The sequence below is a fragment of the Muntiacus reevesi genome, chromosome 2 (genome assembly GCF_963930625.1).
Source record: "Muntiacus reevesi chromosome 2, mMunRee1.1, whole genome shotgun sequence".
NCBI lineage: Eukaryota > Metazoa > Chordata > Mammalia > Artiodactyla > Cervidae > Muntiacus > Muntiacus reevesi.
Window position 1 is genome coordinate 68,074,161 of NC_089250.1, and position 22,634 is coordinate 68,096,794.

The window sequence follows — 22,634 nt, forward strand, 5'->3', positions numbered from 1 at the left end:
TCTTCCCCAAAACTGGGCCTCACTATTCAAAGTATGACCTGATCAACGTGCAAGCATCAGCATCACCTGGCAACTTGTTAGAAAGATGGAACCTCAGGCTGCACTCGGAACTACTGAATCAGAACCTGCATTTTAGCCAAAGCCCCAGGTCATCTGCATGCACACCACAGTTCAAAAAAGCCGAGGATTAGGGGATTACTGTCCATGTGGACGGAGGTTTCCACAGAGCTCTTCATGGGCCTCCCCTGCCTCTCACTTTTACTGATGACTCACAGAAGATAAGAAGAACCTTCCGCAAGTCCCAAGTGACAGTCATCTAGAAGGAAACACTCAATTGCACAAGCACCTCTTGGAGAGGCCAGGCCTGAGAGCAGACCACGTGCAAAGACGTAAGCAACCAGCGATTTGCTAACAAGAAAAAAAAAAAAGTAACGCACACTTGATTGCATGTCCGCACACGAGACCACTTCTGGAGAACAGGCTGCAGACCTGGCCATGTGTTCTAACAGAGTGACTGACGACAAACTGCAGCCACAGACGATGGTGAGAACCCGGGTGGGAGGGAAAGGGACCTGGAGTCTTTCCTGAGGAATGGCTGACCTAGAGGACATTAAACCCGAAGAAGAGGTGACTAAGTGGTAACATCATGGTTGTATTCACACATCTGAAGGGCTGTCTCAAGACATTTCATTCTGCAAATGTGTTTCTGAGCATCTGCTATGTGCCAGGCACGATGCCAGGAACTAAGAACAGAGGGAAAACCAGAATCGTTAATTGTCTCAATTTTCCTGACTAGTGGAAGAAACTTGTCTGTTGTCCCAGAAAGCGGAGCTGTAGTCGATGGAAGGCTAGTGGAGGACAAGGGCCGCAGACTAGGAAGCCCCTCTGTCCGAGGGGATCCAGCTTTGTAAAGAGTGCACAGATGGAATGGCCCGGCCCCCCAGGCTGAGCAGAATGGGTTCGGGAGGGGACACACGCCTCCCAGGGAGTAGCCTAGGGTACTCCCACGCCAGTGCTATATTCCAGAGTTGCAGGATAACTGGGGCCAATATCATTAATCAAACAAAAAAATCTGTTCAGAACTACACTATATTCAATTTAGCCAAGAACAAATTTTTTAAAACTTAATCACAATTTAGGGTTTCAGCTAAATTTTGTATGTAAACGTAAATGGTGTATAATTTCTCTTTTAGCAGTAGTTTTTTAAAACAAGGATTTAATAAAAATCCTCCACATCAACATTTTAAGCAACAGCTCTGCTTAATGACTCATTTTAATTGTATTCTTGCTTCTCTCAGAGACCCTTAAAATTTCTATATTTAATGTTCCTTGATATACCTTCAGAGTTGCCCATCCCACTTCTGAGAAATTATTCTGAAAAAAATAACAATTCCTTTCCCTCTGTCAGAAAGAACAAAAGAGGGAGAGGATGAGGAAACTCAAGGCAGGAAGATTCAAATGAACAATGTTTATAAAGAAAAATAATAGTAAATAAACCACTTATATGTTCGACAAAACTGCCAATCTTTTTTGGCATAAAGCAGGGTAAATGATATCCAACAAGTAGGAGAATGTTTAAGGTAAATTAATAAACTATTTAAATAATCATGAAGGTCATATAGCAACCTGTAAACATATGCATAGTGACAACAATATAAACCTGTACAATTTTAGCCATGCAAAATTTATGCATGCATATAATAAAAATTAGGGGGAAAAAGTTTAAGCTTTGTCTTTTTGACTGTTAGGATTCCTCTTTTTTTAATTTAAAATTTCTACTTTACTGTTGACTGTTCAATAAATAATTTTACAATGAATGTACCAGGAACCAAAATAATTTTAACTTATAAGTGTAATAATTTGTACATTAGCAAGAAATGAAATCACACAAAGGTGACACATAGTTGAACCTTAATGTTCAATTGGTTCTTTGTCTTTTATAAACCTATTTTTCATAAATTACCAAAAGTAAAATATAATGAGATTCACGTAATAATGAAAAGTGCTTAACATTTGTGGAAAGTAAGAAGGACTTTGTACAGCAGCCGCCTATAAACTTCGGGTAAAAGCAAAACTAAATTTCTGGATTCTATTTTGCTTTTCACCTTATTTGATCTCAGTTAACATCGTTCATGCCAAGTTGAGTTTTTTCCCTCTTCTTTCCCCTTCTCTTCAAGTTCATAGACATGAAGGGAAAAAAGCACACAGCAGCTCTTTTACAGTCCCCCCAGTTCTCCCAGTGACGCCACGAAGGGCAGCTTTCTGGAATGGGCTCAGAGAAAGTCAGACGTGAGGGCTACCTGGCTACCATTTGTCACCACAGGCATCACCAGGACTGAGCTGACTTAGGGCCAAGAGACCTGGGTTCAAGTTTTCCACTTCTATAACATGGAAACACTCCTACTTACCCCTGCAACGTGACTGGGTCAGGAGAAAATCCCCAGTAAACGGTGATGCTCAAGAAATGCTTACCGTATCCTTTTTCCCACCTTCCACTAAACACACACATTCTGTCTATTGTGAAGTCACGTGGTCCTTCTGTCAAATATCTTCCTGTTGCTCTCCAGGTGCACTCTCTACCCATCCCTACCTTGCTCCTACCCCTACAGACTGATCTCTATGGATCCCATCAACAGCCCCCCACGTATGTCCAAAGCAGAGTCCCAGAAAGAGGTCAGGGAAGGAAACAGAGTTGGGGGTTGGAGCGAGGAAAGGGTGAGGTTAGCAATTTTAGCAATATTAGCAATATTCTACTTCTGCCAACTGTACTCCTCAACCAGAGGTCACCGCTCTTCTCAAGGTGGCATCTTCTGAATGACAAGCCCTTCTGGCTTCCGAAGACCACTCCATCCACTTCTCCCATTGCAGCTGGGGTGGTAAGTTCACCGTAGCTCTGTCCCTGGAGATTTCCTCTACGTGCTATCCACACCACTTTAAGCAAACCTAGTTAGGATCCATAATGATTCTAAATTGAGAATATCAGCTTTTCCTGTCGGGACTCTGACCAATAAAGGCCTATCGAAAGCATTCCATCTACAGCATTTTTACCTTGAATCACAGGGGCAGTGGGCAGTTCCAGAGTTCATCTGAGGCCGAGAAGCACATGCAGGCAGGATCTGATGATTGTAAGAAACCAGACTGGCAAAGCCTAGTCTGTGCTCCCCCAACAGGCCTAAAGCAGGCCTTCAACTGAGCCACTGTCCTCAGACCACAGGGGAATTAACATCAGTTTCTAAACTTTTGGGTCCTGTGAACTGGGGGGTGAGGGCCTGGGTAGACCGGTATTTTAATTCCTCAGTCCAGGCTCAGTTACTAAGAGCTCTGGTTTTACCCCAAGTTTATTATAATGGTATACAACTCACCAATTCCTTAGGGGCTGAAGAAGGAGAAATAGCAGCCTCCAAAGTCCCGTATTCCCACCGGGTCAGTGTTTCAAGTGAGGAGTTGGGAAACAAGCCGTAAGAACTGACGCTCCAACACCGAAAGGGCTCTTCTAACCTCCAAGAGAGCAGGGGAAAAACATGCAGTAACCAACTCCCCACTCATACACTTCTCTCCTTCCCAAGTCCTAGGAAAGGAGGACCCTGTGGCTCACAGAGGGCGAGTGTGCAAGGAAGAACCAGGACTGACCCGACACCAGATCCCTGTATTCAGTCCTTGCTGCTGGTCCAACCTGAAGCCCGACAGCCACGCCCATCCCTCTGGTCAGCTAGCCAGCTGCCCAAGGCACACAAAAGTTCAGTCGGGCCTCACCCACCAGGATGGCCTGGTTCAAAATGGACTTCTGGGGACTGAAGTAGTCCCAGTCATCCCCAGACTGAAGACCTCATAGAGTACAGGCTCTTTTTCTTGGGCCTGGAGACACAGAACTAACCTGTCAGCACCCACCATGTACAGAGCACTCTTCAAGATGCCCTGGTGAGTTGCAAAGAACCATTCAATTCTTTCTTTTTAAAATTTACCTTTTAATTAAGAAGATCAGAGAGTTAAACATGTAGCACACGAGAAGGGCATTGTACATAAAGCCTCACCCAGCAGAAAGGTGGCAGAGAGCAGGAAGAGCTCAAGGTCTGGGTCACACTTTTGGCATGACTGAGCAACTAAACACAGTATGTGAAACATGTGGCAAGTGCCTACCCCTTCTAAAACTCCATTTCTTCATCATTAAAATAAGGCCAACAACAGTATCTGCTAGTCATGATATCATTATTAACTAGGGTCGTTGTATTAAACCAAATGATATGGGTAACAACTCCGGCCCAGCAGCAGGCATGCTGTGAGGGCAGTCAATGCCAGCCTTTATCATCAGACCCAACTGAACTAGCTTAAGCCTCCTCTGGCGAAAAATCAAATTCCCTGGCCTTGCTGGCATTTTACCTGCACCCTAGGACTTAAAAGCTTTTGTCTTCTTTTAAAGGAAAGTATATTACAACATTATCAAGTGTAACAAAAAGCTTTACTGTTACATAAGACTACTGAGATAAAAAAAATATTCTGTTAAATAGACATTTTAGAACCTCTACTCAGAGGTGGGTTCCACGAGGGTGGGTTTCAGCTAAGATTCAGCTCAATAAGAGGTGGAGCCACCAGAAAAAGCTAACAAGACCTTGGGATGCTCTACTAAGATCACAATATGGAGAATAAGGAAGGAGGTTACATCTGAAGAAACTAGGAATTCATACAGAGAAAAGCTTGGCAACAAGAGGGAAGATAGCTGTTTTCAAGTACTTAAAAGGTTGAATATGCTATATGTTGTGGAAAAGACTAAGTAAATCCAGAGGGTCAGAGATTGCAGCTTCCTGTGAGGAAGAATGTTCTCAAGCTAACAGAGGGGTTCCGCACATAAGAGGGGGAGTCGGCCTGTGCGCCTGGAGCCTGCACTGTGCGACCAGAGAAGCCACTGCAATGAGAAGCCCATGAACCTCAATGAAGAGCAGACCCTGCTGGGTGCAACTAGAGAAAGTCTGCTGAGCAATAAAGACCCAGCACAGTCATAAATAAATAAATAAAATCATACCAAAAAGAAAAAAAAGAAGGGAACTTGGCATCTCACCAGAGGGTACCCTGGAAAACTCTGCATCCTTTCCTATCTGAGTATCCGTAATCCTATTGTCTTCTTTGGACACCAGAAACAAACATAAGTGGGAATCAATGGAGTGGGGCTCATGCGTGCAAGCATTTCTCATCCTGATAACAACAAACTCTCGAGAGAGTAATATGGGGGCCAAGACTCAGTCCATTATCACACACACTTAGGCAGTCTTACTTCATCTGAGAGGTGTCTAAAATTAAGAATAAATAACAGTGTCATAGTTCTTTATTCTTTTAGAAAATAATCAGCCCAACACTACATTCAAAAAGACCAAGTAAAACCTGCAGCATTGTTTTGAGTAACAAACCTAAGAGCTCCATTTAGTCAAAGGCATCTCTGTTTTTTGCTCTGTTAAGCTCAGAAAACTAAACACAGGGGGGAAAATAAATAAAAAAAGATTCTAAAAATCAAACCACTGAGAAGAAAGTGATTCAACATTTTCTCGTCTTTGTTTCACCTGCCAAAAAAGATAAAGTGGATTTGGAACTGAGAGAAAAGACAGAAAGAAAGAATTCAAAAGGGTAGAAAAAGAAATCAGAAAGCAAAGCATGAGAGTTTAGTGACATTAACCGCCCAAAACCTTACTGAAATTCTAGATGCAAGCTGTGTATGCTTTGCTGTCTCTGCCGACCTCTTCTTTTTCACTCCAGGTCAGCAGGAGAAAGGGCTCAGTGGCAAAGAATTTGCCTGCAACGTAGGAGACGTGAGTTCAATCCTTGGGTTGGGAGATCCCCTGGAGAAGGAAAGGGCAGCCCACTCCAGTATTTTTGCCTGGGAAATCCCATGGACAGAGGAGCCTGGCGGACTACAGTCCATGGGGTCACAGGAGAGTTGTACATGACTTAGCGACTAAATAACAGCAGCAGGAGAAGAGGATATTAAGGCAGAGGCTTGTCTTGCATTCAGCCCACTTGCTGCCTCCAAGGGCAAGCACAGGAGAATGCTGGTGCTCTTTGTCATGGAGGCAGTTGTAATGTCAAACCCGGAATTGTGGAATCACAAAATGTGAGGCACAGGCAATAGGCTTAGGGGTGGGGACAAGGGAGGGGAGAACCAAGTTACCAGGCCATGCAGGTCTTCAGAAGCTCTTCTGAAGCAATTCATATTCTTAAGTTCTCAGATGTTTTTCCTTTCAGAAGATGGAGACAATTACTAATTCTTTACAGTTAAATTAACTCCTTCTGTTCACAAAAGACACTCTACCAGACTTTACAGCCCTCAGACCCAGTGAGAAACGAATGACCTACTAAAAGACTCACAGCCAGGGGGAGGCACCTTCATATGGAGCGTGGCTTCCCTCTGAACTGTAGAAAGCAATCTTTGTCCTAGATCACAGGGCATTTTTTCATAACCCTATCCTTCCAGCACGGTTAGGCTGAGGGGACTGGTAAATAAGCAGGGTGCTAAGTGCCACCATACCCACATTAAGCGCCAGGAGAAATGGAGGAGAAGCAGAACCCTGTCTGAGGGGTCAGGGAAGGCTTCCTAGAGGAGGAGGTACCTGAAATAAAGCAGAAAGGCAAGTAGGCACCGTTTTGATGAAAGAGGGGAGGCCTCCTCCTTTTCTAAGAGACACAGAGGAAACCCAGGAAGACCGAGGTCAGAAGCCTGGGGAATGCTCTCATTTCTGGACTGGCCTAAGGACCTGGGGACCACAGAGGGGCCAGAGAGACGGGGGCTAAGGAGCCGTTAAAGGCAGTAACGGCTCCCGGTGTGACTGGACGCAGGTCAGGCCAGCCAAGGGTCAGAGGCCTGGACTCGGCTAATCATAAAGGGCCTGGAGTGCCCTTTGCCCGAGACATTTCAGGGAAGTGGCAGGACAGAGGCCAGAGCACAGAGGGTAAGGAAGTGGAGACTATGGATAAGGCTACTCAGAGGAAGTTTGGCTGAGAATAGGGAGGGAGCCAACAGGAAATACAGCATCAAATTTTCTTTGCCAGCCTGAACCTCTGTCCTGAGCTCCAGACTCACTTCCGTCCTAAAGTCCTCCTTTTCCCTCACCCACCGCATCCAGCATACACTGTGACCTCCCTTCCACCCACTCTCCATACAACAGCCTGAGTGGTCTTTTAAAACTATAAATCAGACCACTGTGATCCCCACCCAAAGTGTACAATGGTTTCCTGCTGCCCTGGGAAGAAACCCTCGCCTCCCTGTCCACAGTGTGTGCCCAGAGCCCCACTTCCCTCCCCAGCATCCTCCAACACCCTGGCCCTCCTGCCGGGCTCCTTTCAGTCACTAAACCCTCTAAGCACTTCTCTACCTCAGGAGCTTTACTCAGGCTGCTCCCTCTGCCCGCATCGCCCCTCTCTTGCCCTCCCTGCTCCAACCGAAGCAGCCAAAGGGTGAATCACCTGTGAAGGAACCGCCACTGCAGAGGCCCTCTCCTCCCCTCCCCGCCTTCACACCTCTAGCCATCTTCGGAATCCAAGTTCTCTGGTTCTCCAGGTGGGACATGTCCTGGCTCTCACCGCCAGGGGCTTAGACCTCAAAACCCTCAAGTCCTAGCTCATTTCTCTCCTGCGTACTGACTGTGTGTCTCTGGTCAAGGCATCACCTCACCAGCTTTCTCATCCTGAAAAAAATGAACAGGGTCTGCCTCCTCAGCTCTAGGAGGCTCATCTCAGAAGGTGTGTGCATACCCCGGTTCTCGCCTCCCTGTCTCCCCTGACCCAAGGGCCTCTCTCCTACCTTCCTGGCGCCTCCCATCACTGGGAACCAGTCCTGGGCCCCTCGGCCCCTCCCCTTTCCCAGGCTCTGTCCCCGAGGCCGGATGAGGGGCCTGTCTGTTCTTCCACAGATCCTGCCTCCCTGTCCTCAGGCCCTGCCACCCTTCTGTGCCTGCTAAATCCCACACACCCCACATTCATCCCCCATCCAGTAAACACCTCCTCTCAACCATCTCTCCTCTGGCCTTAGTCACCAGCCCCCATCCTAGGCTTGAAGCATTAAAGCCTCCTGATCATCAACTTTCTCTTTCCCCACCTTGCTGCCTGGACGTCGACATACCCCAGGAACCATGGAAACCATGGTTTGAAGATGGCAGAGCATCAGTCTGGGTCCCCCCCATCTCCATGGCTGCCTGGATTTAAAACAAACATGAAAATGTTTTAAGCCACTGAGATTTCAGCAGGGTTTATCTGTTGCCGGAACTAGCATTTCTCTAGATAATACAGGCTGAATTTAGATAGTTGGAGAGCAAGGGAGAGGATTCTAGTGGTAAAGAAGAAAGTTTATACAAAAACCTGAATCTAGGATCACTCGTGGTCTGATGAAACCAGCTTCATTTGCATACTCCTTATCCTCCTTGCACTCCAAAATCACTGCAGACCGTAACTGCAGCCATGAAATTAAAACATGCGTGCTCCTCAGAAGAAAAGCTATGACAAATTTAGACAGCGTATGAAAAACCAGAGACATCACTTTGCTGACAAAGGTCCCTATAGTCAAAGCTATGGTTTTTCCAGGAGTCATTTACGGATGTGAGAGTTGGACCATAAAGAAGGCTGAACACCAAAGAACTGATGCTTTTGAACTGTGGTGCTGGAGGAGAAGACTCTTGAGAGTCCCCTGAACAGCAAAGAGGCCAAACCAGTCAATCCTAAAGGAAATCAACACTGAATATTCATTGGAAAGACTGATGCTGAAGCTGAAGCTCCGATACTTTGACCACCTGATGTGAAGAGCTAACTCACTGGAAAAGACCCTGGTGCTGGGAAAGATTGAGGGCAGGAGAAGAAGGGAGCAGCAGAGGATGAGATGGTTGGATGGCTTCACTGACTCAATGGACATAAGTTTGAGGAAACTCCAGGAGATGGTGAAGGATAGGGAAGCTGGCGTGCTGCGATTCATGGGGTTGCAAAGAATCAGACACAACTTAGTGACTGAACAACAACAATTCTCTTCAAATTACTTTGAAACATGTTTTCTCATCTGACACAACCATCATCAGCATCACTTATCATCAGTGCTGTTATAATTAACAGTTTGCAAATGTAGAAATGGAGATGTTAAGGTGGGTCCAGGGTCCCACTGCTAGGAAATGGAGGAGCCAGGACTGGATGACAGGAATCCCGACTCACAGTCCACTGGCGTCTCCCCTGCAGCATCCAGCCTCTCAGGGCCACACTCCAGGGCTACAACAGAGATACTCTCAGCTGAAGTACACAGGGTGCTGGAATAAAACAAAGGAAGATAGGGAGGGAGTCCAGCAGAATTGGCTAAAGGCAGACTGTGGAGGACTTTATAAACATCAGGCTGTGGAGTTTAACTTTCATACAATAGACAAGGAGGAACAATAATCAGCCTCCACTTTCACAAAGACCTTTCTGCAAACCCTCTCCCCTGGCTGTCGCTTGTTGCCAGGGGTCCCCTTCACAAAGAAACTAGATGCTCTTATGAGTGCAGAACTTCTGGCCCCAAGCTCCTGCAGGCACACCTGTATCCCCACACGGCCTCCCCTTCCCATACCAAATGCCAGAGGCAGCCCTCCTCTGGCAGTGTTGCTGACCACCCTGCTGCACGCCCGTCCATCCACAGAGGACACCTTCACCAATCACTTGTCCTTTCTCTCCCCTGAATCCCTGCCTTCGTCCTTTCTTCGAGCTCTGTCTCTTCAGCCTCTGAACATGCTAGAATCCCTCGCATCCTAAAATCGCCCCTTCCTCAAGAAGTCCACAGCCCCTCTTCTCCTCATACTTCATCACTGATCTCCTTTAAGAGGCAGACCCAGATCTACACTTCATCACCTGGTCCTCTATCCCATCAGTCCCCCACCTTTCTGGCACCAGGGACCCATTTTGTGGAAGACAGTCTTCCCACCAACTGGGCAGGGGAAGAGTTTCAGGATGATTCAAGCACAGTACATTTATTGTGCACTTTATTTCTCTAATTATTACATCAGCTCCACCTCAGACCACCAGGCATGAGATCCAGGAGGTTGGGGACCCCTGCTCCATTCCACTGGCTCTAATGAATTATGACACTGAAACAGTCACCTCTAATGGTACCTCCTAAGAGCTGGGTTCGATGGATGGACAGCAACATTTCCTTCGGCCTTTTCAGGGCACTTGATAATGCTGCACTCTTGAAATTTCTTTGCCTTGATTTCCACAACCCACACTCGCTTCATTTTCCTTCTCTCTGTCTGCTCCTCTGTGGTTCTGGCTTCTTTTCCTCTGCCTCTCCCCTAAATGTCCCTGTTTCCTATGGTTCCATTTGATCCTCCTCTTACCTTACTCCACTCTCTCTCTGAAATCACCCCACACACAGCTTCAACTGACAGCTACATACTTCCAACTAGTGTGGAAGTATCTTCCAATCTTACATCTCTGCACTCCAGACCTCTCGTGTGGGCTCTCTACATCCTGGCTACATTTCCCTGCTGGTATCTCCCTGGAGGCTTCCCAGGTGGCACAGTTGGTAACGAATCTGCCTGCTAATGCAGGAGACTCAAGAGACTCAGGTTTGATCCTTAGATTGGGAAGATCCCCTGGAGGAGGAAATGGCAACCCACTCCAGTATTCTTGCCTGGAGAATTCCATGGACTGAGAAGGCTGTGGCAGGCCAGAGTCCACAGGGCCACAGAGTTGGACATGACTGAGCACGCATGCATGCACATCTCCCTGTGGATTCCACAGGCCCCTCAAATTCAATGTGGCTAAAACCACACTTAGCACCTTGCTTACCACACTTATTCCTCCTCTTTCAGCCATGTGGGTTCTCCAGAGAAACAGAACCAACAGAATGTGTGTGTGTGTGTGTGTGTGTGTGTGTGTGTGTGTGTGTACACACACATACAAATTAAGAGATTTACTTTAAGGAACCAGGTCACATGATGGTAAGGGACTGGCAAGTCTGAAATCTGCAGGGAAAACCAGCAGGTTGTAAATGCAGCCTGAGTGGATGTGCAGTCCTGGACTCAAATAGGCTCTCTGGAGTCAGGGAAATGGCAACTCACTACAGTATTCTCGCCGAGATAATCTCATGGACAGAGGAGCCTGGCAGGCTACAGTCCATGGGGTCACAAAGAGTCGGACACAACTGAGTGAGCACACGTTCAGAGGTGACTAAGTAATCCATGTTAACTTCAGGCACCAGCAAATAGCTGGTTGTCTTATTTGTTATTAACAAACATTAGAATTAGTGAAATATTAATAATATATAGTCCAGATATTGTATTTGGTCATTTTCGGAAGCCAAGGAGTTGTGGAAACTCTCCATCAGCTATTCCTTCTGAACAAGACAGAGGCTGATTTTCTCTACCTACATTTGCATATATGTAACTTGACCTTTTCAAACTCTTATTTATGTACTGTCATTTAAGTTTTATAAGACTTTTATAAACCTTTTAAAATTGTGTTTTATTCTATCTGACAGGAAAGAGAGGCAAATGCCTAGGATCATGTAACTGGTAAACGGCAAAAGTAGGACTAGATACCAGGCCTTTCTGCCCCCACCTGTCGTTACTCCACAAACCCGTCCTGGCTTCCTAGCCATGGAGCCTCCAGACTCTCAGGGGCATGAGGCCACAGGGAGACCACGTCTGACTTGCTCCCCCATGGGGTCTAGCACAGTAGGGGGCACACAGCAGACAAAAAGTACATCATTGGTGAACAACTGAATTCATTCTCTCAGAGTTGCTTTAGTCACCCTGATGGTAGGATGGGGCATAGAGCACTGCCAAATCTCTTGGCTTTTAAAATGCTATTGGCATCATGAGGAATAAAGGAAAAAGAAAATAGTATCTTTTCAAAACCCTATGTGTTTATTCCCAAGGGGATCAGAATTCTGAGCCAGGGCCCCATTTCAGCACATAAAGTAGCAAGGAGTATGTTTTTCAGCTTCCTAGAAAATTAAGTGTTGGTCTGCTGGAGCAAGTGGAAGATTGAAAATAGAGCCTTCGCATGGGAAAGGAAAAAGTGCAAGGTCTCTGGCATAGTAGAACCATTTGCATGGCTGGTACAATGGTCCATCTGTCACTAACTTACCATGGCAAAAAAAGGGCTTGCTAAAGGAGCAACAATTCATTCAGAGGGACCACAGCAATATGACTGAATCTGTAGCACGAAGACGCAGGTCTGAGGCAGGACAAGCAACAAGAACTACAGAGGCTTGGGGCAGGAAGAGAAATTCTGGGCATGGCTTCACAGCCTTTCTATAAAACCCCATGTGCTCGGTCCCACTAGAGCAAGGGAGAACGAGAAGGAGCTGATAAACCATCTTCAGTTTATCATGGTATTCAAGAGGCCTCGAGGGCTTCCCTGGTGGTCCAGAGGTTAACGGTCCACCTGTCAATGCAGGGGACACGCATTCAATCCCTGATTCAGGAAGATCTAACATGCTGTGGGGCAACTAAACCCATGCGCCACAACTACTGAAGCCCGCACACTCTAGAGACTGCGCTCTGCAACAAGGGAAGCCACCTCAGTGAGAATCCTGAGCACCGCAACAAAGAGTAGTCCCCCCTCTCTGCAATCAGAGAAAACCCGCACACAGCAATGAAGACTCAGTGAGGACAAAAACGAAAAAATAAATGACTCTTTAAAAAGTCATTAAAACAAAAAGAGGCCTCCTAACTCAGCAGATTATGCCTTCCCTATCGGGTCTTCACCAACGTCCCCAAGAGTGCCATCTTCCCCCGGTTCCTAAACGGCACACCCAAACATGCACCTTCTGCCGCCATTCTGATTTCCTGCTCACCACCACAGCACAATGCTTCCATTTCTTCAGGGATTTGCGATATCCACTATGATCCCAAGATTATCTTTAAGGGCTTCCATAAAAGCCTTTCGCCATCACACATTCCTTAATACTTCATATGTTACTTAGAGAGACAAGTTATGCAAAGTAATTAAGGCATGAGGCATGCTGGATGAGTGAGTCATTTAGATAACTGAAAGCTAATTCATTAAGCACCAAAATATTTCTATAGTCTTGCTAAAATAAACAATGCCTTAGTAAACACAGAATATCAGGAAGAGTTCAAAATTCTCCCCAACCTTCAAGATCCAGTCTGATGACAAATATTCCCTGAAACTATCCTGCAACCCCCTCTTGCCACCTCCACCCACCACCAGAAATAACCTCTCTTTTGTCTGGGAACCCATATTTTGATTATACCTCCTTTGCAGCACACTGCACGACCTGCTTTAGGTTAGAAACTTAAATGCACCTCGTCTAACTTAAAAAAAAAAAAATGTTCCTGGAGACCAGAGACTTTTTTTTTTAACCCCAAAGTGCCTAGTTCAACAGGCATACAAACACTTCACAAACTGAAATACTTTTTAAGTGAGTCAGATGCTGTCAAGGGCACCATGACATGGCAGAGCCTTCGGGGGTCCCGAGCTCTGGAGGACAGGAAAAGTGTGATATTAGAGACCACACTTAGTATCACTAACCTTCTTTGGCCTCTGCTAAGTATTTCTCAGCTTTAGAAGAAAATGTTTTTCTACAAGGGAAAAATATTCTAAATTCCTGTTTGGTTTTTCTTTTTCTTTTTTTTTCCTAAAAGGGAATTACTTTTTAAAAATTTCAACTTGCAAACAGAAAATTCTGGTGGAGCTGGCATTGTTAAGCCTCCACTGCCACATTTTCTGGGTCTCAAAATGTGCATGCAGATGGCTGCCGGCAGTTCAGCAGGGTGATGGGACAGCGCGCGGAAGGACGTGCAAAGTGACGGGGATACAGCCGAGACACTGTGCCACGTCTGGTGCCCCGTTCATCGAGTTTGAAAGCCAGGCCCCTCAGTACCGACACTGCTACGAGGAAATAAGAAACAACGCGATCCGGCAAGCTAAGTTTCAAGCTCAAGGTCTAAAGCAACTACTTCTGTCTGGCAGGGCCAACAACATTGTTTTCCCGAAGCTTTTAGTGTTTGGCTATGACGAACTGGGCGCTAAGTATAGTTTAATATTCTAAACACGCAGCTCAAACTCACACCCTCCTCACCAGCAGTAGGGGGTTCTAAGCAGTCAGCCCAGGATGGTCAGAATCAACAGAATGATTATAAATCCCAAGCCAAAGAGCTAATTTCCTGATCATTTTTATAAACAAAACAGGAGTCAGTGAAACAAACACTGTTAGTTATGGTCTTTCACTCTTAACCAAACCCTAATTTGTTAACGGGGCTAAAAGTCTTCTCCTTTTTTTCTCCATATAACATTAATAGCTAACACTGGTTTTTTGAGTGCAATTATGCTACTCACAGTGACCCTGTGAGATAAGAAATATTATCTTGGATGGTGAACCAATCCCAAGTTCCCTCTCTAGCAGCTATTCTCCTGTAGGATTCCCTGTCCTTATCATGGAAACAAACAGAATTTTCTTCATAAAAGCTGGGAGCATGGGGTGGCAGGCCTTCTGGTATCATGATGCTATCTAGTCGTGTACAAGGCCCCTTGGGGATAATAACTGCTCTAGTCTTTGGCTTTTCATTGAGTAAGGGTTTTTTAATCCAGTGTCCTCAGAGATAGAACTGTGTCATATAAGTTAACATTACTGATAACTGACATTAAAACATGCAGGATTAGGATGAAAGCTTTCTAAATCGAACTGCATTACTTCCTTCTCAACCTTTCTGAACTAATCAAACCATAATTCGACCTATCCCTGCTGAACAGGATAGCAATTATGATTGATTAATGTATTCAGAGACCACAGAGGCAGACAAGACTGTTTCCTCTGAGTGTCCCCAAACTGCTATCCTCTGGATGACTTTGTAGAGGGAGTTTTGTCTCTGTCATCACCAGCTGTCTCTTCTTGCTTTAGCCAGGGTGACAGACTCTAATGGAGGGTCTCTAATTCAGAGCCTCTGCCATCAGCTAAACCTGGAAAGGCAAGCTATTAAGAGTCACGGGCTAAGGCACGCCCTCACCTGCCTCACTTCAGACCTAAGCAGTTGGCCTCCCGTGTTCTTATCCACTACAGCCGCCTTTCCCAGTCCTGCCTAATTATGAAGGATTAGCAGAGGAGACGGCGGGACAAATGGAGAGAGTAGCACTAAACTATACACATTAGCATATGTAAAATACATAGCTAGCTCGGGAGCTCAACAGGTGCTCTGCGACGAACTAGAGGGGTGGGATGGGGTGGGGAGTGGGAGGCAGGTTCAAGAAGGAGACATATGTATACTGATGGTTGATTCATGTCAATGTATGGCAGAAACCAACACAACATTGTAAAGCAATTATCCAATTAAATAAAAAAAAAAGAATTGCCAGGTATGTGTGTGGAGAGTGGAATGTTAAAATAGACATTCTCAGTCCCCTCTCCTAGAAATTCTAATTCGGTGGGCCTGGAGTGGAGCCCTGGAAGCTGAATTTTTAAGGCAGACCCTCAGATGACTTCCACGACCAGGTATAGAAACACAATACTACATGTCACTCGTGCTGCTCACTTGGAATCAGGATGCCTTCAGAAGCACAATGAACCTGAGCCAAGGCTGATTTCTTCCAGAGAGACCCGCAACCAACAAAGCTTCCAGGTCACTGCTCTGCCACTGCTCTCAGGCAAAACGCCCCAGTCTCCTGAGGCTCCTCCAGGCTGGCCATCAACCTTCTTCTCATTGCTGGTACGCCATTCACCCAAGACTGGGCATGCCTTCCTTCTCTGCACCGCCAAGGTCCTGCCATCCTTTTGATGGCCTGGATAACCACAGGGATGACCCAAACAACTCTAGAGCTTCAGTTACATGGCCTCCTTCACTGAGTTCACTTCACTTGGGCTATGTATGTCTGTGGCAAAAAACCCAGGTGCCTGTTCTGTCCAGTAATTAATTGCTCCAACTCTGAAATCTCCCACTCACATGTCCCTCTCTACTCCAGTGCTCCGATACACCCAGTGCTTGGTGTCATCCACACCTCTGGCCCTTTTCTCCTCCACGTCCAGCTGGGATCCCCTTTCCTGCTTATGTTGATCACTCCTTGCTTGGAGGAACAGTGTAGCTCCTCTGCTATACTGTCCCGCTGCGGCTCACTGCAGCCCGCCTCAAACCTGGCTCAGCCTTATAACTAGAGGTCTTACTTGCTCCTGACACCAGCCAGCTGTCTGCTACTGGTGCCCTGATCAACCCACAGTCTCCTACCTCAACAGAGCCCTGCACACCGCCGAGAGGTCACGGGCATCGCCCCAAGTTCACTCTTCCTCTTCCTGACCTTGACTGTATGTCAAGTCTCCTTGCTTTTCCTCTGACTTCTTCGCACGTACTCTTAGTGAACCTCTGTTTCACAGAAATGATGGAAGTCATCAGACTAGCACTTGCTCATAAGCTGTCCCACCAGAAAACACAGCTATGCCCAGATATTTCATTGTAAGCGCTGCCAAGTTCATCCGTGCCTGTGCTGGGCCTACTGTTTGCTTGGTTATTTAAAGCAAGCTCCCTGGTGATAATCATTACTGAAGTAAGCTGTAACAGTCGTGAATGGGGAAAAAAAAATCTACCCTCTCAAAGGATCCCTCTACCCTGAGACTCTTAAGATTGGGAAGAGTCTAAAAACAAAAAGAAGAAAACAAAACTCTCTCACCTACAAGCATTTAACTAAATACAAACAAAAGCTGCATACAGAATGATTACAAATTCTAAGCCAGAGTTAACGCCCTGATAATTTTTATAAACTCAAAACCAGAGTCAGTGAAACAATACTGTTAATTACGGTCTTTCACTCTTAACCCAACTCTAGTTTGTTAAAGGGGCCAAAAGTCTTTTCCTAACTTTTTTCCTCCATATAATATTAATAGCTAACAAAAATTGCTTTTTGTGTATAATTATGCTACTTATAATGACCCTGTGAGATAAGAAATATTATTTTTCTCCATTTACAGCTGAAAAACAAAAAAACAGACTTAGGCTGTTAAGGAATTTGCCCAAGGGCTTGCAGCTAGTAAGTGGCAGAGGTAAAATTAAAACACAGAGCCTGGGACTTCCTTGGTGGTCTAGTGGCTAAGACTCCGCACTCCCAGTGCAGGGGTCTTGGGTCTGATCCCTGGTCAGGGAATTAGATCCTGCATGCTGCAACTAAGACCCAGCATGGCCAAATACATAAATAAATATATTTTAAATTTTTATTTAAAAAAAAACAGCCTGAACACAAACTAATCTATATGCTTCAGCATAGGGCTTGTTTCCAGGAAATGCACAACCCTAACACAAGCATTGTTTTTATGCTCCAATGTATGCTCAGAAACACAAACATGGAGAACCACCCAATATTAATCTCACAGACTGTTCCATGTTTATTTATTCATTCCTACCTTCTTATCAGAGGGCAGCAAAGAATAAGAGGAAAGATTCTACAGTCAGACCATACAGATTCCAAAGTCTAGCTCCACCACTTTCTTAGCTTTGTAACTTCAAAAGTTACTTCTCTAAGCTCAATTGTCTCAAAACAACAATAAAAAATGATAATAACCATCACCACCTTAATAGCTTCTCCCAGAGGTTGAGAGATAATATGTGAACACACTTAACCATGGACCTGACACATAATTTCAAAAAAGGTTGGCTGTTACAATCATTTTATCATTCCACTGTGTAGCTAGTGGAATCTACACAGAGACGGGGCCAAGATTGGACCATAAATAGGCCAAGGCTGTCCCTGCCCTCTTGGTCTTGCAGTCTATTGGGAGAATGGACCATAAAGAAGGAAACAAACATCTGAATGAAATACCCGGAATTCTGGTGACAAGCTAAGCAGAAAATGCATGTGTACCAAGAGGGGGACAGTGAGGAGGAAGCTTCTGTAAAGGGGTGATCAGGGAAGGGACCCCTCTGAGAAGGGACATTTTCACTGAGCCCCGATGTCGGAGAAGGCCCTTCTCCTAGAAGAGTCTGGGGACCAGTGCTGGGCAGAGGGAAGCACTGTACGGAAGAAAAGTTGGCACCGAGAAGAACCGACAGTACTTCCACCTTATAGGAGCGCGGCAAGCGAGGAGTGGAGGGTGGAGAAGAGGCAGAGGCTGGCACTCGAGTGTGGACGTGGCTCTCAGGGCGGTGAGAGGCCTCGAAATGGGCAGGGTATGCTTGAGGGGCAAGGTCTGATAGGCTCACTGGCTGCAGGGGGAGAATGGCTTAGAGAAGGCAGGAGTGGAAGCTGGGAGACCAGGCGGCAGGCAGGGGCAGTCACCCCAGCTGAGAGAGGATGGTAGCTGGATGAGGAGGACGGAGGGGAGAGCGGGCTTGAAGTATCTGGAGCCCAGGCCGACAGCCCACACTGATGAACCAGATGTGGGCTAAGGAATGGGGGAAAATCCAGGTCGACTTTCAGATCTTCGGCTAAACAATGAATGGACAGACAGTGCTGACTAAAGGGAGGCTGGGGGCAGGAAAAGGCAGGAGAAGAGAGGGCAGAGGGATCGAGAATGAGGAATACAAATCTGGAAGCTTGAGAGGGAGAGACTGAGAGATCAATTGTGAGCATGTGAAGTTTGAGATCATTATGAGTCTGCAAGGAGAGAGAGAAGGGAGGCAGGAGCTAAAACTGTAAATCTAGAACCAAAGAAAGGTCCAGGCGGGAGGTGTAACTGAGGCAGTCATCTGCATCCAGAGGGTAATAAAGTCCTGGGAACGGATGAGATCACTTAGGAAGGGAATCTGATGAGAGAAGGGAGGTAGCCAAGTGAAAGAAGGGAATAAATAATAACAAATCGGGCAGGTAATCTAAAACTAAACGTGCTAATGCCGCCCATACAATGTGCTTGCATGGCGGCCCCAGCGACGTGCTTAATAAATGCCTGTGGAACAAATACAAATAAATTCTTAACACATTCCCTTTAGGCCTTCCTTTAAAAGAACAAAATTTTTCATTTACGATTTCTTCCCCCAAATATATCTGAAGCATCAGAAAAAAAAACTTTTTGATGGTTTGGATTGTGTTCAAAGGAATTCTTTTCCTTTAGAGCAAAAGCAAGGATTCTTTTCAAAAACTCATTAAAATTAAAGATTACCTCCTTGAAATTCAAACCTTTAAAAACCTTACACTCACACTCTATTCTCTCTGTAAAATTTCTGCCTCAGTATACAAATTTCCCCTTCCTTATAATGAAAATACAATTACATGTTTTACTATAGATGTCATTTTATCTTGAAAGATGAAACTGGTACTTTCAAATAGTTCAAGAGTCAAATGAGAAATGTAAAAGGCTCAAGAGATCAAGGATTTATTTTAAAATGTTTTTAAAAAAAAAAAAAAAACCTTAAGTTACCTGCTACACCATCCAAAAACTGATAAGCAGGGAGTTGAAAAGGATAGAATTGCCAGGAAAATAAGTAAATATAACAGCTACTCCTCAGATGAAAATGCAGTAAAGCCGTAATCTCTGGGTATCTGTTGACACAAAAAACTCATTATGCTCTTGAGGCTAAAACTATCAGTAAGAACCACCAAACCAAAATCATAGCTGTCAACACCACTGGAATACTTGAAATGTTTCAAAGATTTCCAGTGTAACATAAGGGATAATGCATAAGAAGAAAAGTCAGTAACAGTGGCCAAAACTCTTCCCTCCCTCAATTGTGCAAGTTAAATCAAGACTGTAATTCTTTTTAAGATCATAAGCCTCACACTGTGAAATTCTTCACCTCAGATATGTAAAGGAGAGGCCAATCCTGACTTTTAAAGAATTGTTATCCCACCTTATGATATGGCTAACAGCCTAGGAGGCTTCCAGGAAGGTCTCATGAATGGATGGATAACGAGCACTCATTCATTCGTTCATTCAGCAAATATTGATTGAAGTGAAAAGTGAAGTGAAAAATCACTCAATCATGTCCGACTTTTTGCAACCCCATGGACTGTAGCCCACCAGGGTCCTCCATCCATGGAATTTTCTAGGTAAGAGTACTGGAGTGGGTTGCCATTTCCTTCTCCAGGGGATCTTCCCAACCCGGGTCTCCCGCATTGTGGGCAGACGCTTTACTGTCTGAGCCACTGATTAAGCACCCATTATGTGTCAGGTTCTGGGCTCTAAAGATCCATCAGTGAAAAAAACCTCACACTTACAGATTAATGGGGGGAAAGAGACAGTAAACCAACAAATAAATTGGTATTTACCAAGTAGTGGTAAGTACCATGAAAAAATAGTAAGGTTGATTAAGGAGGACAGGGAGATGAGGTGGGTCTTCCACAGAGTGGTCAGGGAAAGGCACTAGAAGGTTATACTGGAGCAGAGACCTGAGGCAAGAACCACAGTATCCAGGAAACAGGGGTCCAAGCCGACACAAGAGCAAATGCAAAGGCGCTGACGCTGGTGTTTGCTTGAAGTTTTTAGGCAACAGCAAAGAGATTTGTGGGGCAAGGCTGGAAATGAGGACACGGAGGCAGCCTCAAAGGCCACGGCAGGGACTTCAGCTTTTACTTTAAGATGGGAAGCTGTTGGAGCACTCTAAGCAAAGATTCTAATCTCTTTTTTAAAAGGATCAGAAAAGGAACAAGTTGTTACAAAAACAAGACATACTGCTCACAATCTATTTGTAAGTGTTAACAAGCAGACCATAACACAATTTTACAGTACAGTAGCATTTCTGTAAGAAAAAACATACTTACATATGGGAACAAAAGACTAAAGGGATAAATACGAAAGGGTGGTTTACTATGGTTTGTGGGATAATGGCATTTTTCTTAAGCTTTCCTTAGTTTTTTTTTTTTTTTTCCCCTTCTAGTTTCTGCCTTAGACATGAGCTACTTTTGTAATTTTTGATGTCATCATAGAAAATTTAAAAACTTACCTCCACCAGCAGAATGCCCTGGTCTGAAATCTTACTTAAATATGACAAAAAAAAAAAAAATAGAGGACCATTTTCTCCCCAAATTACCCTGCTCCCCATGCAATGTTTCCCTGTTACAAAGCACTACACAAATCAAGCACCACGCCACATATCAAGGTCACAAAACCAACTTGGTTAATATGTTTATCATTACATAGAAACACTGTGATCTACAGCAAGTTTGATACCATCTTTCCAAGGCAGCAATAGAAGGGTTCTTTTCATTAATTTCCTAACACTCTTCTACCACTATGCTGCTTCTGGATTTTTCCACTGTGTGTCTCTTAGAAACAAATTAAGCCCGAATAAGTTGTTCCAGCTAATGAAGTGCGCTCTTGGCTCTTTCCCCGTGGTTGAGAATTATCCGGCTAAATACCAATTGTTTTAGGACGCGTTTTCTCTTAGTTTTGAAATATCGCAATACGAAGTTACTGCAAATAAAGAACATCAAGATAACAGCATACAAGAGAATCGGTAAATGGAAGCTATTGTAACCCTTTTTAAAACCGAGGCTGTACGGAGGTCTCATGAATAAATATACTATATGTCCACCTGACACAGATAAAAACAGAAAGAAGTGTGCCCTCCCTCCGTCTACACGAGCCTCCACCGCCCCCCACCCCCACCCCTACATCACATAACAGTTTCTCACAGGGCACAAGCCCAGGGCAATCACTGCTCAGAAATGCAAACCACGCAACTCAAAATGACTCAAGCTCTCAAAACACTTTCCACCTAAGCTCCACATCCCACCACCCCTCAATCACTTCCGACAGGCGTCTCTGAATGGAAATCCCAAACCCGCAGGGTTTCACAAGCCCCCAAACTCCGCTCACGTGCCCCTCGCGGCATCCAGGGTGCCCGAGCCCAGCTCTGCTGCCTTCGCGTAGGCAGGTGGGGGGGGGGGTCCAGGAGGGAGGAGTCTACTGTAACCCCAAGTGGCTCGAGTCCTGGTCCAGCTGCCTCCCCGGCAGAGCGGACCAGAGGCCCGGAGTAGCCCCGTCCCCGCAGGACGCAGCGGGCCCGCGGGCGCTGGGGCAAGTGGCTCTCGGTCGCCTGGCATCTCCCGCCCCACGTCGGTCAGGCCGCCCCCCCACCAGCCCGCCGCGCTCCCCTCCCAGCTCCAGGGCGCACACGCGGCGCTCACACCGAGACGCACCCTCGCATGGTCCGGCGGGCATCTGCGGACACCCCCACCGCCCCGCCGCGATCCTCCAGCTGCAGCCGTGTGGCCTCGGGGGGCTGCTCGGACCCCCCGGGAGCAGCGGCACCCTCACGCCTGCAGGGCGCCCAAGCCGGGAGCGAGTTGGGGGGGGGGGGGCGGGTGATGACAGATGGGGCGGGGGCGGGGCCTCGAGGGGAAGGGGCGGGGCCTCTCGGCCAGGGGGTGCTGGCGGCTGACAGAAAGACCCGGGGCAGCGGGCGGGGGTGACGACGCTGCGGGCCAGGCCGGGGGCCAGGCGTGGCGGGAGGAGCGCGCGCAGACACGGGGCGCTGACAGGCGGGGAGACACACACACACACACAAACAGGGGACTGACAGCCGCGGGGGCACACGGGGTCGACGGGCCGAAGCGGGCACTCACCTGGCAGCGGTGGCGGCGGCGGCGCCCGCGGCCGGGCCGCTTTCCCCGCGCTCCAGGCCTGCCTCCCGGCTGCGGGGAGGACGGCCGGCCGGCCGGCGCAGACCCCGCGGAGGCGGAGGCGGCGGCGGCGGCGGCGACGCCGGAGCCGCGGACGGCTGGGCGGCGGGGACACAGCTGCACCAACCGACTCCGGGCCG

At 46.5% G+C, this 22,634-nt stretch overlaps 1 protein-coding gene across 5 annotated transcripts in view; it reads right to left on the reverse strand.

Moving 5' to 3' along the window:
• The window catches only part of ZHX3 (zinc fingers and homeoboxes 3), a 107,056-nt gene extending 84,422 nt beyond the window's left edge, over positions 1 to 22,634 (reverse strand). Inside the window, exons 1-2 of one of the 5 annotated variants that reach the window (XM_065922006.1) lie at positions 22,012 to 22,144; positions 3,363 to 3,493 (exon numbers count right to left, since the gene is read on the reverse strand). The gene's annotated coding sequence lies outside the window, so the exon portion shown is untranslated. Of the gene's footprint in view, positions 1 to 3,362; positions 3,499 to 5,677; positions 7,046 to 19,291; positions 21,421 to 22,011; positions 22,145 to 22,437 lie in introns of those variants that run through there. The other 4 variants (XM_065922005.1, XM_065922004.1, XM_065922003.1 and 1 more) reach the window with 4 other exon arrangements.